This window comes from Zootermopsis nevadensis, unplaced genomic scaffold (genome assembly GCF_977971745.1).
Source record: "Zootermopsis nevadensis isolate Lab colony 2312 unplaced genomic scaffold, Znev_1.0 Znev_ptg000061l, whole genome shotgun sequence".
In the NCBI taxonomy this organism is placed as follows: domain Eukaryota; kingdom Metazoa; phylum Arthropoda; class Insecta; order Blattodea; family Termopsidae; genus Zootermopsis; species Zootermopsis nevadensis.
In genome coordinates this window covers 3031784-3048873 of record NW_028259192.1, presented here as the reverse complement: position 1 = coordinate 3048873, position 17090 = coordinate 3031784, and the positions used below count along the sequence as shown (strand labels likewise).

The 17090-nt window shown below is 39.6% G+C and overlaps 1 protein-coding gene across 2 annotated transcripts in view; it reads right to left on the bottom strand.

Moving 5' to 3' along the window:
- Positions 1 to 17090, bottom strand: part of LOC110833730 (dynein regulatory complex subunit 5) — a 48275-nt gene that overhangs the window by 13074 nt on the left and 18111 nt on the right. The window lies entirely within an intron of this gene.

Here is a 17090-nt window from a genome sequence, read left to right as displayed (position 1 = left end):
CGTGGTTGACCATACTCATGTCAGAATGAGGCCACTTAATGTTCAAGTTCATATGGAAGTCACAACAAGATCGGTCCACTAGTTTCCCAGATATTCGTCTTAGAATTTCTCAAGGTCATATATTCCCACGCATATTTCTGCTAAACCGTAAGTACGTGGTTGACCATACTCATGTCAGAATGAGGCCACTTAATGTTCAAGTTCATATGGAAGTCACAACAAGATCGGCCCACTAGTTTCCCAGATATTCGTCTTTGAATTTCTCAAGGTCATATATTCCCACACATATTTCTGCTATACCGTAAGTACGTGGTTGACCATACTCATGTCAGAATGAGGAAACTCAATGTTCAAGTTCATATGGAAGTCACAACAAAATCGGTCCACTAGTTTCCCAGATATTCGTCTTTGAATTTCTCAGGGTCATATATTCCCACGCATATTTCTGCTAAACCGTAAGTACGTGGTGGATCATACTCATGTCAGAATGAGGCCACTAAATGTTCAAGTTCATATGGAAGTCACAACAAGATCGGTCCACTAGTTTACCTGATATTCGTCTTTGAATTTCTCAAGGTCATATATTCCCACGCATATTTCTGCTAAAGCGTAAGTACGTGGTTGACCATACTCATGTCAGAATGAGGCCACTTAATGTTCAAGTTCATATGGAAGTCACAAAAAGATCGGTCCACTAGTTTCCCAGATATTCGTCTTAGAATTTCTCAAGGTCATATATTTTCAAGCTTATTTCTGATAAACGGTGAATACCTGATTGACCATACTCATGTCAGAATGAGGCCACGTAAAGTTCAAGTTCATATGGAAGTCACGACAAGATCGGTCAACTAGTTTCCCAGATATTCGTCTTTGAATTTCTCAAGGTCATATATTTCCACGCATAATTCTGCTAAACCGTAAGTACGTGGTTGACCATACTCATGTCAGAATGAGGCCACTTAATGTTCAAGTTCATATGGAAGTCACAAGTTCGGTCCACTAGTTTCCCAGATATTCGTCTTTCAATTTCTCAAGGTCATATATTTTCAAGCTTATTTCTGCCAAACGGTGAATGCCTGATTGACCATACTCATGTCAGAATGAGGCCACGTAAAGGTCAAGTTCAAATGGAAGTCACAACAAGATCGGTCCACTAGTTTCCCAGATATTCGTCTTTGAATTTCTCAAGGTCATATATTTTCAAGCTTATTTCTGCCAAACGGTGAATACCTGATTGACCATACTCATGTCAGAATGAGGCCACTTAATGTTCAAGTTCATATGGAAGTCACAACAAGATCGGTCCACTAGTTTCCCAGATATTCGTCTTAGAATTTCTCAAGGTCATATATTCCCACGCATATTTCTGCTAAACCGTAAGTACGTGGTGGACCATACTCATGTCAGAATGAGGCCACTAAATGTTCAAGTTCATATGGAAGTCTCAACAAGATCGGTCCACTAGTTTACCTGATATTCGTCTTTCAATTTCTCAAGGTCATATATTCCCACGCATATTTCTGCTAAACCGTAAGTACGTGGTTCACCATACTCATGTCAGAATGAGGCCACGTAAAGGTCAAGTTCAAATGGAAGTCACAACAAGATCGGTCCACTAGTTTCCCAGATATTCGTCTTTGAATTTCTCAAGGTCATAAATTTTCAAGCTTATTTCTGCCAAACGGTGAATACCTGATTGACCATACTCATGTCAGAATGAGGTCACGTAAAGTTCAAGTTCATATGGAAGTCACGAAAAGATCGGTCAACTAGTTTCCCAGATATTCGTCTTTGAATTACTCAAGGTCATATATTTAAACGCATATTTCTGCTAAACCGTAAGTACGTGGTTCACCATACTCATGTCAGAATGAGGCCACTTAATGTTCAAGTTCATATGGAAGTCACAACAAGATCGGTCCATTAGTTTCCCAGATATTCGTCTTAGAATTTCTGAAGGTCATATATTCCCACGCATATTTCTGCTAAACCGTAAGTACGTGGTTGACCATACTCATGTCAGAATGAAGCCACTTAATGTTCAAGTTCATATGGAAGTCACAACAAGATCGGTCTACTAGTTTACCAGATATTCGTATTTGAATTTCTCAACGTCATATATTCCCACGCATATTTCTGCTAAACCGTAAGTACGTGGTTGACCATACTCATGTCAGAATGAGGCCACTTAATGTTCAAGTTCATATGGAAGTCACAACAAGTTCGGTCCACTAGTTTCCCAGATATTCGTCTTTCAATTTCTCAAGGTCATATATTTTCAAGCTTATTTCTGCCAAACGGTGAATGACTGATTGACCATACTCATGTCAGAATGAGGCCACGAAAACTTCAAGTTCAAATGGAAGTCACAACAAGATCGGTCCACTAGTTTCCCAGATATTACTCTTTGAATTTCTCAAGGACATATATTTTCAAGCTTATTTCTGCCAAACGGTGAATACCTGATTGACCATACTCATGTCAGAATGAGGCCACGTAAAATTGAAGTTCATATGGAAGTCACGACAAATCGGTCCACTAGTTTCCCAGATATTCGTCTTTGAATTTCTCAAGGTCATATATTCCCACGCATATTTCTGCTAAACCGTAAGTACGTGGTTGACCATACTCATGTCAGAATGAGGCCACTTAATGTTCAAGTTCATATGCAAGTCACAACAATATCGGTCCACTAGTTTCCCAGAAATTCGTCTTAGAATTTCTCAAGGTCATATATTTCCACGCATATTTCTGCTAAACCGTAAGTACGTGGTTGACCATACTCATGTCAGAATGAGGCCACTTAATGTTCAAGTTCATGTGGAAGTCACAACAAGATCGGTCCACTAGTTTCCCAGATATTCGTCTTAGAATTTCTCAAGGTCATATATTCCCACGCATATTTCTGCTAAACCGTAAGTACGTGGTTGACCATACTCATGTCAGAATGAGGCCACTTAATGTTCAAGTTCATATGGAAGTCACAACAAGATCGGTCCACTAGTTTCCCAGATATTCGTCTTTGAATTTCTCAGGGTCATATATTCCCACGCATATTTCTGCTAAACCGTAAGTACGTGGTGGACCATACTCATGTCAGAATGAGGCCACTAAATGTTCAAGTTCATATGGAAGTCACAACAAGATCGGTCCACTAGTTTACCTGATATTCGTCTTTGAATTTCTCAAGGTCATATATTCCCACGCATATTTCTGCTAAACCGTAAGTACGTGGTTGACCATACTCATGTCAGAATGAGGCCACGTAAAGGTCAAGTTCAAATGGAAGTCACAACAAGATCGGTCCACTAGTTTCCCAGATATTCGTCTTTGAATTTATCAAGGTCATATATTTTCAAGCTTATTTCTGCCAAACGGTGAATACCTGATTGACCATACTCATGTCAGAATGAGGTCACGTAAAGTTCAAGTTCATATGGAAGTCACGACAAGATCGGTCCACTAGTTTCCCAGATATTCGTCTTTGAATTTCTCAAGGTCATATATTTCCACGCATATTTCTGCTAAACCGTAAGTACGTGGTTCACCATACTCATGTCAGAATGAGGCCACTTAATGTTCAAGTTCATATGGAAGTCACAACAAGATCGGTCCACTAGTTTCCCAGATATTCGTCTTAGAATTTCTGAAGGTCATATATTCCCACGCATATTTCTGCTAAACCGTAAGTACGTGGTTGACCATACTCATGTCAGAATGAGGCCACTTAATGTTCAAGTTCATATGGAAGTCACAACAAGTTCGGTCCACTAGTTTCCCAGATATTCGTCTTTCAATTTCTCAAGGTCATATATTTTCAAGCTTATTTCTGCCAAACGGTGAATGACTGATTGACCATACTCATGTCAGAATGAGGCCACGAAAACTTCAAGTTCAAATGGAAGTCACAACAAGATCGGTCCACTAGTTTCCCAGATATTACTCTTTGAATTTCTCAAGGACATATATTTTCAAGCTTATTTCTGCCAAACGGTGAATACCTGATTGACCATACTCATGTCAGAATGAGGCCACGTAAAATTGAAGTTCATATGGAAGTCACGACAAATCGGTCCACTAGTTTCCCAGATATTCGTCTTTGAATTTCTCAAGGTCATATATTCCCACGCATATTTCTGCTAAACCGTAAGTACGTGGTTGACCATACTCATGTCAGAATGAGGCCACTTAATGTTCAAGTTCATATGCAAGTCACAACAATATCGGTCAACTAGTTTCCCAGAAATTCGTCTTAGAATTTCTCAAGGTCATATATTTCCACGCATATTTCTGCTAAACCGTAAGTACGTGGTTGACCATACTCATGTCAGAATGAGGCCACTTAATGTTCAAGTTCATGTGGAAGTCACAACAAGATCGGTCCACTAGTTTCCCAGATATTCGTCTTAGAATTTCTCAAGGTCATATATTCCCACGCATATTTCTGCTAAACCGTAAGTACGTGGTTGACCATACTCATGTCAGAATGAGGCCACTTAATGTTCAAGTTCATATGGAAGTCACAACAAGATCGGTCCACTAGTTTCCCAGATATTCGTCTTTGAATTTCTCAGGGTCATATATTCCCACGCATATTTCTGCTAAACCGTAAGTACGTGGTGGACCATACTCATGTCAGAATGAGGCCACTAAATGTTCAAGTTCATATGGAAGTCACAACAAGATCGGTCCACTAGTTTACCTGATATTCGTCTTTGAATTTCTCAAGGTCATATATTCCCACGCATATTTCTGCTAAACCGTAAGTACGTGGTTGACCATACTCATGTCAGAATGAGGCCACGTAAAGGTCAAGTTCAAATGGAAGTCACAACAAGATCGGTCCACTAGTTTCCCAGATATTCGTCTTTGAATTTATCAAGGTCATATATTTTCAAGCTTATTTCTGCCAAACGGTGAATACCTGATTGACCATACTCATGTCAGAATGAGGTCACGTAAAGTTCAAGTTCATATGGAAGTCACGACAAGATCGGTCCACTAGTTTCCCAGATATTCGTCTTTGAATTTCTCAAGGTCATATATTTCCACGCATATTTCTGCTAAACCGTAAGTACGTGGTTCACCATACTCATGTCAGAATGAGGCCACTTAATGTTCAAGTTCATATGGAAGTCACAACAAGATCGGTCCACTAGTTTCCCAGATATTCGTCTTAGAATTTCTGAAGGTCATATATTCCCACGCATATTTCTGCTAAACCGTAAGTACGTGGTTGACCATACTCATGTCAGAATGAAGCCACTTAATGTTCAAGTTCATATGGAAGTCACAACAAGAACGGTCCACTAGTTTACCAGATATTCGTCTTTGAATTTCTCAAGGTCATATATTCCCACGCATATTTCTGCTAAACCGTAAGTACGTGGTTGACCATACTCATGTCAGAATGAGGCCACTTAATGTTCAAGTTCATATGCAAGTCACAACAATATCGGTCCACTAGTTTCCCAGAAATTCGTCTATGAATTTCTCAAGGTCATATATTCCCAAGCGTATTTCTGCTAAACCGTAAGTACGTGGTTGACCACACTCATGTCAGAATGAAGCCATGTAATGTACAAGTTCATATAGAAGTCTCGATAATATCGGTCCACTAGTTTCCCAGATATTCGTCTCTGAATTTCTCAAGGTCATATATTCCCACGCATATTTTTGCTAAACCGTAAGTACGTGGTTGACCACACTCATGTCAGAATGAAGCCATGTAATGTACAAGTTCATATAGAAGTCTCGATAATATCGGTCCACTAGTTTCCCAGATATTCGTCTTTGAATTTCTCAAGGTTATATATTCCCACGCATATTTCTGCTAAACCGTAAGTACGTGGTTGACCATACTCATGTCAGAATGAGGCCACTTAATGTTCAAGTTCATATGGAAGTCACAACAAGATCGGTCCACTAGTTTCCCAGATATTCGTCTTAGAATTTCTCAAGGTCATATATTCCCACGCATATTTCTGCTAAACCGTAAGTACGTGGTTGACCATACTCATGTCAGAATGAGGCCACTTAATGTTCAAGTTCATATGGAAGTCACAACAAGATCGGCCCACTAGTTTCCCAGATATTCGTGTTTGAATTTCTGAAGGTCATATATTCCCACACATATTTCTGTTATACCGTAAGTACGTGGTTGACGATACTCATGTCGGAATGAGGAAACTCAATGTTCAAGTTCATATGGAAGTCACAACAAAATCGGTCCACTAGTTTCCCAGATATTCGTCTTTGAATTTCTCAGGGTCATATATTCCCACGCATATTTCTGCTAAACCGTAAGTACGTGGTGGACCATACTCATGTCAGAATGAGGCCACTAAATGTTCAAGTTCATATGGAAGTCACAACAAGATCGGTCCACTAGTTTACCTGATATTCGTCTTTGAATTTCTCAAGGTCATATATTCCCACGCATATTTCTGCTAAAGCGTAAGTACGTGGTTGACCATACTCATGTCAGAATGAGGCCACTTAATGTTCAAGTTCATATGGAAGTCACAACAAGATCGGTCCATTAGTTTCCCAGATATTCGTCTTAGAATTTCTCAAGGTCATATATTTTCAAGCTTATTTCTGCCAAACGGTGAATACCTGATTGACCATACTCATGTCAGGAAGAGGCCACGTAAAGTTCAAGTTCATATGGAAGTCACGACAAGATCGGTCAACTAGTTTCCCAGATATTCGTCTTTGAATTTCTCAAGGTCATATATTTCCACGCATACTTCTGCTAAACCGTAAGTACGTGGTTGACCATACTCATGTCAGAATGAGGCCACTTAATGTTCAAGTTCATGTGGAAGTCACAACAAGATCGGTCCACTAGTTTCCCAGATATTCGTCTTAGAATTTCTCAAGGTCATATATGCCCACGCATATTTCTGCTAAACCGTAAGTACGTGGTTGACCATACTCATGTCAGCATGAGGCCACTTAATGTTCAAGTTCATATGGAAGTCACAACAAGATCGGTCCACTAGTTTCCCAGATATTCGTCTTTGAATTTCTCAAGGTCATATATTCCCACACATATTTCTGCTATACCGTAAGTACGTGGTTGACCATATTCATGTCAGAATGAGGCCACTTAATGTTCAAGTTCATATGGAAGTCACAACAAGATCGGTCCACTAGTTTCCCAGATATTCGTCTTTGAATTTCTCAGGGTCATATATTCCCACGCATATTTCTGCTAAACCGTAAGTACGTGGTGGACCATACTCATGTCAGAATGAGGCCACTAAATGTTCAAGTTCATATGGAAGTCACAACAAGATCGGTCCACTAGTTTAATTGATATTCGTCTTTGAATTTCTCAAGGTCATATATTCCCACGCATATTTCTGCTAAACCGTAAGTACGTGGTTGACCATACTCATGTCAGAATGAGGCCACTTAATGTTCAAGTTCATATGGAAGTCACAACAAGATCGGTCCACTAGTTTCCCAGATATTCGTCTTAGAATTTCTCAAGGTCATATATTTTCAAGCTTATTTCTGCCAAACGGTGAATACCTGATTGACCATACTCATGTCAGAATGAGGCCACGTAAAGTTCAAGTTCATATGGTAGTCACGACAAGATCGGTCCACTAGTTTCCCAGATATTCGTCTTTGAATTTCTCAAGGTCATATATTTCCACGCATATTTCTGCTAAACCGTAAGTACGTGGTTGACCATACTCATGTCAGAATGAGGCCACGTAAAGTTCAAGTTCATATGGAAGTCACAACAAGATCGGTCCACTAGTTTCCCAGATATTAGTCTTTGAATTTCTCAAGGTCATATATACACACACATATTTCTGCTATACCGTAAGTAAGTGGTTGACCATACTCATGTCAGAATGAGGAAACTCAATGTTCAAGTTCATATGGAAGTCACAACAAAATCGGTCCACTAGTTTCCCAGATATTCGTCTTTGAATTTCTCAGGGTCATATATACCCACGCATATTTCTGCTAAACCGTAAGTACGTGGTGGACCATACTCATGTCAGAATGAGGCCACTAAATGTTCAAGTTCATATGGAAGTCACAACAAGATCGGTCCACTGGTTTACCTGATATTCGTCTTTGAATTTCTCAAGGTCATATATTCCCACGCATATTTCTGCTAAACCGTAAGTACGTGGTTCACCATACTCATGTCAGAATGAGGCCACGTTAAGGTCAAGTTCAAATGGAAGTCACAACAAGATCGTTCCACTAGTTTCCCAGATATTCGTCTTTGAATTTCTCAAGGTCATATATTTTCAAGCTTATTTGTGCCAAACGGTGAATACCTGATTGACCATACTCATGTCAGAATGAGGCCACGTAAAGTTCAAGTTCATATGGAAGTCACGACAAGATCGGTCAACTAGTTTCCCAGATATTCGTCTTTGAATTTCTCAAGGTCATATATTTCCACGCATATTTCTGCTAAACCGTAAGTACGTGGTTGACCATACTCATGTCAGAATGAGGCCACTTAATGTTCAAGTTCATATGGAAGTCACAACAAGATCGGCCCACTAGTTTCCCAGATATTCGTCTTTGAATTTCTCAAGGTCATATATTCCCACACATATTTCTGCTAAACCGTAAGTACGTGGTTGACCATACTCATGTCAGAATGAGGCCACTTAATGTTCAAGTTCATATGGAAGTCACAACAAGATCGGTCCACTAGTTTCCCAGATATTCGTCTTAGAATTTCTCAAGGTCATATATTTTCAAGCTTATTTCTGCCAAACGGTGAATACCTGATTGACCATACTCATGTCAGAATGAGGCCACGTAAAGTTCAAGTTCATATAGAAGTCACGACAAGATCGGTCAACTAGTTTCCCAGATATTCGTCTTTGAATTTCTCAAGGTCATATATTTCCACGCATATTTCTGCTAAACCGTAAGTACGTGGTTGACCATACTCATGTCAGAATGAGGCCACTTAATGTTCAAGTTCATATGGAAGTCACAACAAGATCGGTCCACTAGTTTCCCAGATATTCGTCTTAGAATTTCTCAAGGTCATATATTCCCACGCATATTTCTGCTAAACCGTAAGTACGTGGTTGACCATACTCATGTCAGAATGAGGCCACTTAATGTTCAAGTTCATATGGAAGTCACAACAAGATCGGTCCACTAGTTTCCCAGATATTCGTCTTTGAATTTCTCAAGGTCATATATTCCCACACATATTTCTGCTATACCGTAAGTAAGTGGTTGACCATAATCATGTCAGAATGAGGAAAGTCAATGTTAAAGTTCATATGGAAGTCACAACAAAATCGGTCCACTAGTTTCCCAGATATTCGTCTTTGAATTTCTCAAGGTCATATATTCCCACGCATATTTCTGCTAAACCGTAAGTACGTGGTGGACCATACTCATGTTAGAATGAGGCCACTAAATGTTCAAGTTCATATGGAAGTCACAACAAGATCGGTCCACTAGTTTACCTGATATTCGTCTTTGAATTTCTCAAGGTCATATATTCCCACGCATATTTCTGCTAAACCGTAAGTACGTGGTTCACCATTCTCATGTCAGAATGAGGCCACGTAAAGGTCAAGTTCAAATGGAAGTCACAACAAGATCGGTCCACTAGTTTCCCAGTTATTCGTCTTTGAATTTATCAAGGTCATATATTTTCAAGCTTATTTCTGCCAAACGGTGAATACCTGATTGACCATACTCATGTCAGAATGAGGTCACGTAAAGTTCAAGTTCATATGGAAGTCACGACAAGATCGGTCCACTAGTTTCCCAGATATTCGTCTTTGAATTTCTAAAGGTCATATATTTCCACGCATATTTCTGCTAAACCGTAAGTACGTGGTTGACCATACTCATGTCAGAATGAGGTCACGTAAAGTTCAAGTTCATATGGAAGTCACGACAAGATCGGTCCACTAGTTTCCCAGATATTCGTCTTTGAATTTCTCAGGGTCATTATACCCACGCATATTTCTGCTAAACCGTAAGTACGTGGTGGACCATACTCATGTCAGAATGAGGCCACTAAATGTTCAAGTTCATATGGAAGTCACAACAAGATCGATCCACTGGTTTACCTGATATTCGTCTTTGAATTTCTCAAGGTCATATATTCCCACGCATATTTCTGCTAAACCGTAAGTACGTGGTTCACCATACTCATGTCAGAATGAGGCCACGTTAAGGTCAAGTTCAAATGGAAGTCACAACAAGATCGGTCCACTAGTTTCCCAGATATTCGTCTTTGAATTTCTCAAGGTCATATATTTTCAAGCTTATTTCTGCCAAACGGTGAATACCTGATTGACCATACTCATGTCAGAATGAGGCCACGTAAAGTTCAAGTTCATATGGAAGTCACGGCAAGATCGGTCAACTAGTTTCCCAGATATTCGTCTTTGAATTTCTCAAGGTCATATATTTCCACGCATATTTCTGCTAAACCGTAAGTACATGGTTGACCATACTCATGTCAGAATGAGACCACTTAATGTTCAAGTTCTAATGGAAGTCACAACAAGATCGGCCCACTAGTTTCCCAGACATTCGTCTTTGAATTTCTCAAGGTCATATATTCCCACACATATTTCTGCTAAACCGTAAGTACGTGGTTGACCATACTCATGTCAGAATGAGGCCACTTAATGTTCAAGTTCATATGGAAGTCACAACAAGATCGGTCCACTAGTTTCCCAGATATTCGTCTTAGAATTTCTCAAGGTCATATATTTTCAAGCTTATTTCTGCCAAACGGTGAATACCTGATTGACCATACTCATGTCAGAATGAGGCCACGTAAAGTTCAAGTTCATATGGAAGTCACGACAAGATCGGTCAACTTGTTTCCCAGATATTCGTCTTTGAATTTCTCAAGGTCATATATTTCCACGCATATTTCTGCTAAACCGTAAGTACGTGGTTGACCATACTCATGTCAGAATGAGGCCACTTAATGTTCAAGTTCATATGGAAGTCACAACAAGATCGGTCCACTAGTTTCCCAGATATTCGTCTTAGAATTTCTCAAGGTCATATATTCCCACGCATATTTCTGCTAAACCGTAAGTACGTGGTGGACCATACTCATGTCAGAATGAGGCCACTAAATGTTCAAGTTCATATGGAAGTCACAACAAGATCGGTCCACTAGTTTACCTGATATTCGTCTTTGAATTTCTCAAGGTCATATATTCCCACGCATATTTCTGCTAAACCGTAAGTACGTGGTTCACCATACTCATGTCAGAATGAGGCCACGTAAAGGTCAAGTTCAAATGGAAGTCACAACAAGATCGGTCCACTAGTTTCCCAGATATTCGTCTTTGAATTTCTCAAGGTCATATATTTTCAAGCTTATTTCTGCCAAACGGTGAATACCTGATTGACCATACTCATGTCAGAATGAGGTCACGTAAAGTTCAAGTTCATATGGAAGTCACGACAAGAACGGTCCACTAGTTTCCCAGATATTCGTCTTTGAATTTCTCAAGGTCATATATTTCCACGCATATTTCTGCTAAACCGTAAGTACGTGGTTCACCATACTCATGTCAGAATGAGGCCACTTAATGTTCAAGTTCATATGGAAGTCACAACAAGATCGGTCCACTAGTTTCCCAGATATTCGTCTTAGAATTTCTGAAGGTCATATATTCCCACGCATATTTCTGCTAAACCGTAAGTACGTGGTTGACCATACTCATGTCAGAATGAAGCCACTTAATGTTCAAGTTCATATGGAAGTCAAAACAAGATCGGTCCACTAGTTTACCAGATATTCGTATTTGAATTTCTCAACGTCATATATTCCCACGCATATTTCTGCTAAACCGTAAGTACGTGGTTGACCATACTCATGTCAGAATGAGGCCACTTAATGTTCAAGTTCATATGGAAGTCACAACAAGTTCGGTCCACTAGTTTCCCAGATATTCGTCTTTGAATTTCTCAAGGTCATATATTTTCAAGCTTATTTCTGCCAAACGGTGAATGACTGATTGACCATACTCATGTCAGAATGAGGCCACGAAAACGTCAAGTTCAAATGGAAGTCACAACAAGATCGGTCCACTAGTTTCCCAGATATTCGTCTTTGAATTTCTCAAGGTCATATATTTTCAAGCTTATTTCTGCCAAACGGTGAATACCTGATTGACCATACTCATGTCAGAATGAGGCCACGTAAAATTGAAGTTCATATGGAAGTCACGACAAATCGGTCCACCAGTTTCCCAGATATTCGTCTTTGAATTTCTCAAGGTCATATATTCCCACGCATATTTCTGCTAAACCGTAAGTACGTGGTTGACCATACTCATGTCAAAATGAGGCCACTTAATGTTCAAGTTTATATGCAAGTCACAACAATATCGGTTCACTAGTTTGACAGAAATTCGTCTTTGAATTTCTCAAGGTCATATATTCCCAAGCGTATTTCTGCTAAACCGTAAGTACGTGGTTGACCACACTCATGTCAGAATGAAGCCATGTAATGTACAAGTTCATATAGAAGTCTCGATAATATCGGTCCACTAGTTTCCCAGATATTCGTCTTTGAATTTCTCAAGGTCATATATTCCCACGCATATTTCTGCTAAACCGTAAGTACGTGGTTGACCATACTCATGTCAGAATGAGGCCACTTAATGTTCAAGTTCATATGGAAGTCACAACAAGATCGGTCCACTAGTTTCCCAGATATTCGTCTTAGAATTTCTCAAGGTCATATATTCCCACGCATAATTCTGCTAAACCGTAAGTACGTGGTTGACCACACTCATGTCAGAATGAAGCCATGTAATGTACAAGTTCATATAGAAGTCTCGATAATATCGGTCCACTAGTTTCCCAGATATTCGTCTTTGAATTTCTCAAGGTCATATATTCCCACGCATATTTCTGCTAAACCGTAAGTACGTGGTTGACCATACTCATGTCAGAATGAGGCCACTTAATGTTCAAGTTCATATGGAAGTCACAACAAGATCGGTCCACTAGTTTCCCAGATATTCGTCTTAGAATTTCTCAAGGTCATATATTCCCACGCATATTTCTGCTAAACCGTAAGTACGTGGTTGACCATACTCATGTCAGAATGAGGCCACTTAATGTTCAAGTTCATATGGAAGTCACAACAAGATCGGCCCACTAGTTTCCCAGATATTCGTCTTTGAATTTCTCAAGGTCATATATTCCCACACATATTTCTGCTATACCGTAAGTACGTGGTTGACCATACTCATGTCGGAATGAGGAAACTCAATGTTCAAGTTCATATGGAAGTCACAACAAAATCGGTCCACTAGTTTCCCAGATATTCGTCTTTGAATTTCTCAGGGTCATATATTCCCCCGCATATTTGTGCTAAAAAGTAAGTACGTGGTGGACCATACTCATGTCAGAATGAGGCCACTAAATGTTCAAGTTCATATGGAAGTCACAACAAGATCGGTCCAATAGTTTACCTCATATTCGTCTTTGAATTTCTCAAGGTCATATATTTTCAAGCTTATTTCTGCCAAACGGTGAATGACTGATTGACCATACTCATGTCAGAATGAGGCCACGAAAACGTCAAGTTCAAATGGAAGTCACAACAAGATCGGTCCACTAGTTTCCCAGATATTCGTCTTTGAATTTCTCAAGGTCATATATTCAGACGCATATTTATGCTAAACCGTAAGTACGTGGTTGACCATACTCATGTCAGAATGAGGAAACTTAATGTTCAAGTTCATATGCAAGTCACAACAATATCGGTCCACTAGTTTCCCAGAAATTCGTCTATGAATTTCTCAAGGTCATATATTCCCAAGCGTATTTCTGCTAAACCGTAAGTACGTGGTTGACCACACTCATGTCAGAATGAAGCCATGTAATGTACAAGTTCATATAGAAGTCTCGATAATATCGGTCCACTAGTTTCCCAGATATTCGTCTCTGAATTTCTCAAGGTCATATATTCCCACGCATATTTTTGCTAAACCGTAAGTACGTGGTTGACCACACTCATGTCAGAATGAAGCCATGTAATGTACAAGTTCATATAGAAGTCTCGATAATATCGGTCCACTAGTTTCCCAGATATTCGTCTTTGAATTTCTCAAGGTCATATATTCCCACGCATATTTCTGCTAAACCGTAAGTACGTGGTTGACCATACTCATGTCAGAATGAGGCCACTTAATGTTCAAGTTCATATGGAAGTCACAACAAGATCGGTCCACTAGTTTCCCAGATATTCGTCTTTGAATTTCTCAAGGTCATATATTCCCACGCATATTTCTGCTAAACCGTAAGTACGTGGTTGACCATACTCATGTCAGAATGAGGCCACTTAATGTTCAAGTTCATATTTAAGTCACAACAAGATCGGCCCACTAGTTTCCCAGATATTCGTGTTTGAATTTCTGAAGGTCATATATTCCCACACATATTTCTGCTATACCGTAAGTACGTGGTTGACGATACTCATGTCGGAATGAGGAAACTCAATGTTCAAGTTCATATGGAAGTCACAACAAAATCGGTCCACTAGTTTCCCAGATATTCGTCTTTGAATTTCTCAGGGTCATATATTCCCACGCATATTTCTGCTAAACCGTAAGTACGTGGTGGACCATACTCATGTCAGAATGAGGCCACTAAATGTTCAAGTTCATATGGAAGTCACAACAAGATCGGTCCACTAGTTTACCTGATATTCGTCTTTGAATTTCTCAAGGTCATATATTCCCACGCATATTTCTGCTAAAGCGTAAGTACGTGGTTGACCATACTCATGTCAGAATGAGGCCACTTAATGTTCAAGTTCATATGGAAGTCACAACAAGATCGGTCCATTAGTTTCCCAGATATTCGTCTTAGAATTTCTCAAGGTCATATATTTTCAAGCTTATTTCTGCCAAACGGTGAATACCTGATTGACCATACTCATGTCAGAAAGAGGCCACGTAAAGTTCAAGTTCATATGGAAGTCACGACAAGATCGGTCAACTAGTTTCCCAGATATTCGTCTTTGAATTTCTCAAGGTCATATATTTCCACGCATACTTCTGCTAAACCGTAAGTACGTGGTTGACCATACTCATGTCAGAATGAGGCCACTTAATGTTCAAGTTCATGTGGAAGTCACAACAAGATCGGTCCACTAGTTTCCCAGATATTCGTCTTAGAATTTCTCAAGGTCATATATGCCCACGCATATTTCTGCTAAACCGTAAGTACGTGGTTGACCATACTCATGTCAGCATGAGGCCACTTAATGTTCAAGTTCATATGGAAGTCACAACAAGATCGGTCCACTAGTTTCCCAGATATTCGTCTTTGAATTTCTCAAGGTCATATATTCCCACACATATTTCTGCTATACCGTAAGTACGTGGTTGACCATACTCATGTCAGAATGAGGAAACTCAATGTTCAAGTTCATATGGAAGTCACAACAAAATCGGTCCACTAGTTTCCCAGATATTCGTCTTTGAATTTCTCAGGGTCATATATTCCCACGCATATTTCTGCTAAACCGTAAGTACGTGGTAGACCATACTCATGTCAGAATGAGACCACTAAATGTTCAAGTTCATATGGAAGTCACAATAAGATCGGTCCACTAGTTTACCTGATATTCGTCTTTGAATTTCTCAAGGTCATATATTCCCACGCATATTTCTGCTAAACCGTAAGTACGTGGTTGACCATACTCATGTCAGAATGAGGCCACTTAATGTTCAAGTTCATATGGAAGTCACAACAAGATCGGTCCACTAGTTTCCCAGATATTCGTCTTAGAATTTCTCAAGGTCATATATTTTCAAGCTTATTTCTGCCAAACGGTGAATACCTGATTGACCATACTCATGTCAGAATGAGGCCACGTTAAGTTCAAGTTCATATGGAAGTCACGACAAGATCGGTCAACTAGTTTCCCAGATATTCGTCTTTGAATTTCTCAAGGTCATATATTTCCACGCATATTTCTGCTAAACCGTAAGTACGTGGTTGACCATACTCATGTCAGAATGAGGCCACTTAATGTTCAAGTTCATGTGGAAGTCACAACAAGATCGGTCCACTAGTTTCCCAGATATTCGTCTTAGAATTTCTCAAGGTCATATATCCCCACGCATATTTCTGCTAAACCGTAAGTACGTGGTTGACCATACTCATGTCAGAATCAGGCCACTTAATGTTCAAGTTCATATGGAAGTCACAACAAGATCGGTCCACTAGTTTCCCAGATATTCGTCTTTGAATTTCTCAGGGTCATATATTCCCACGCATATTTCTGCTAAACCGTAAGTACGTGGTGGACCATACTCATGTCAGAATGAGGCCACTAAATGTTCAAGTTCATATGGAAGTCACAACAAGATCGGTCCACTAGTTTACCTGATATTCGTCTTTGAATTTCTCAAGGTCATATATTCCCACGCATATTTCTGCTAAACCGTAAGTACGTGGTTGACCATACTCATGTCAGAATGAGGCCACGTAAAAGTCAAGTTTAAATGGAAGTCACAACAAGATCGGTCCACTAGTTTCCCAGATATTGGTCTTAGAATTTCTCAAGGTCATATATTTTCAAGCTTATTTCTGCCAAACGGTGAATACCTGATTGACCATACTCATGTCAGAATGAGGCCACGTAAAGTTCAAGTTCATATGGAAGTCACGACAAGATCGGTCCACTAGTTTCCCAGATATTCGTCTTTGAATTTCTCAAGGTCATATATTTCCACGCATATTTCTGCTAAACCGTAAGTACGTGGTTGACCATACTCATGTCAGAATGAGGCCACTTAATGTTCAAGTTCATGTGGAAGTCACAACAAGATCGGTCCACTAGTTTCCCTGATATTCGTCTTTGAATTTCTCAAGGTCATATATTCCCACGCATATTTCCGCCAAACGGTGAATACGTGATTGACCATACTTATGTCAGAATGAGGCCACGTAAAGTTCAAGTTCATATGAAAGTCACGTCAAGATCATTCCACTAGTTTCCCTGATATTGATCATTGAATTTCTCAAGGTCATATATTTTCACGCTTATTTCTGCCAAACGGTGAATACCT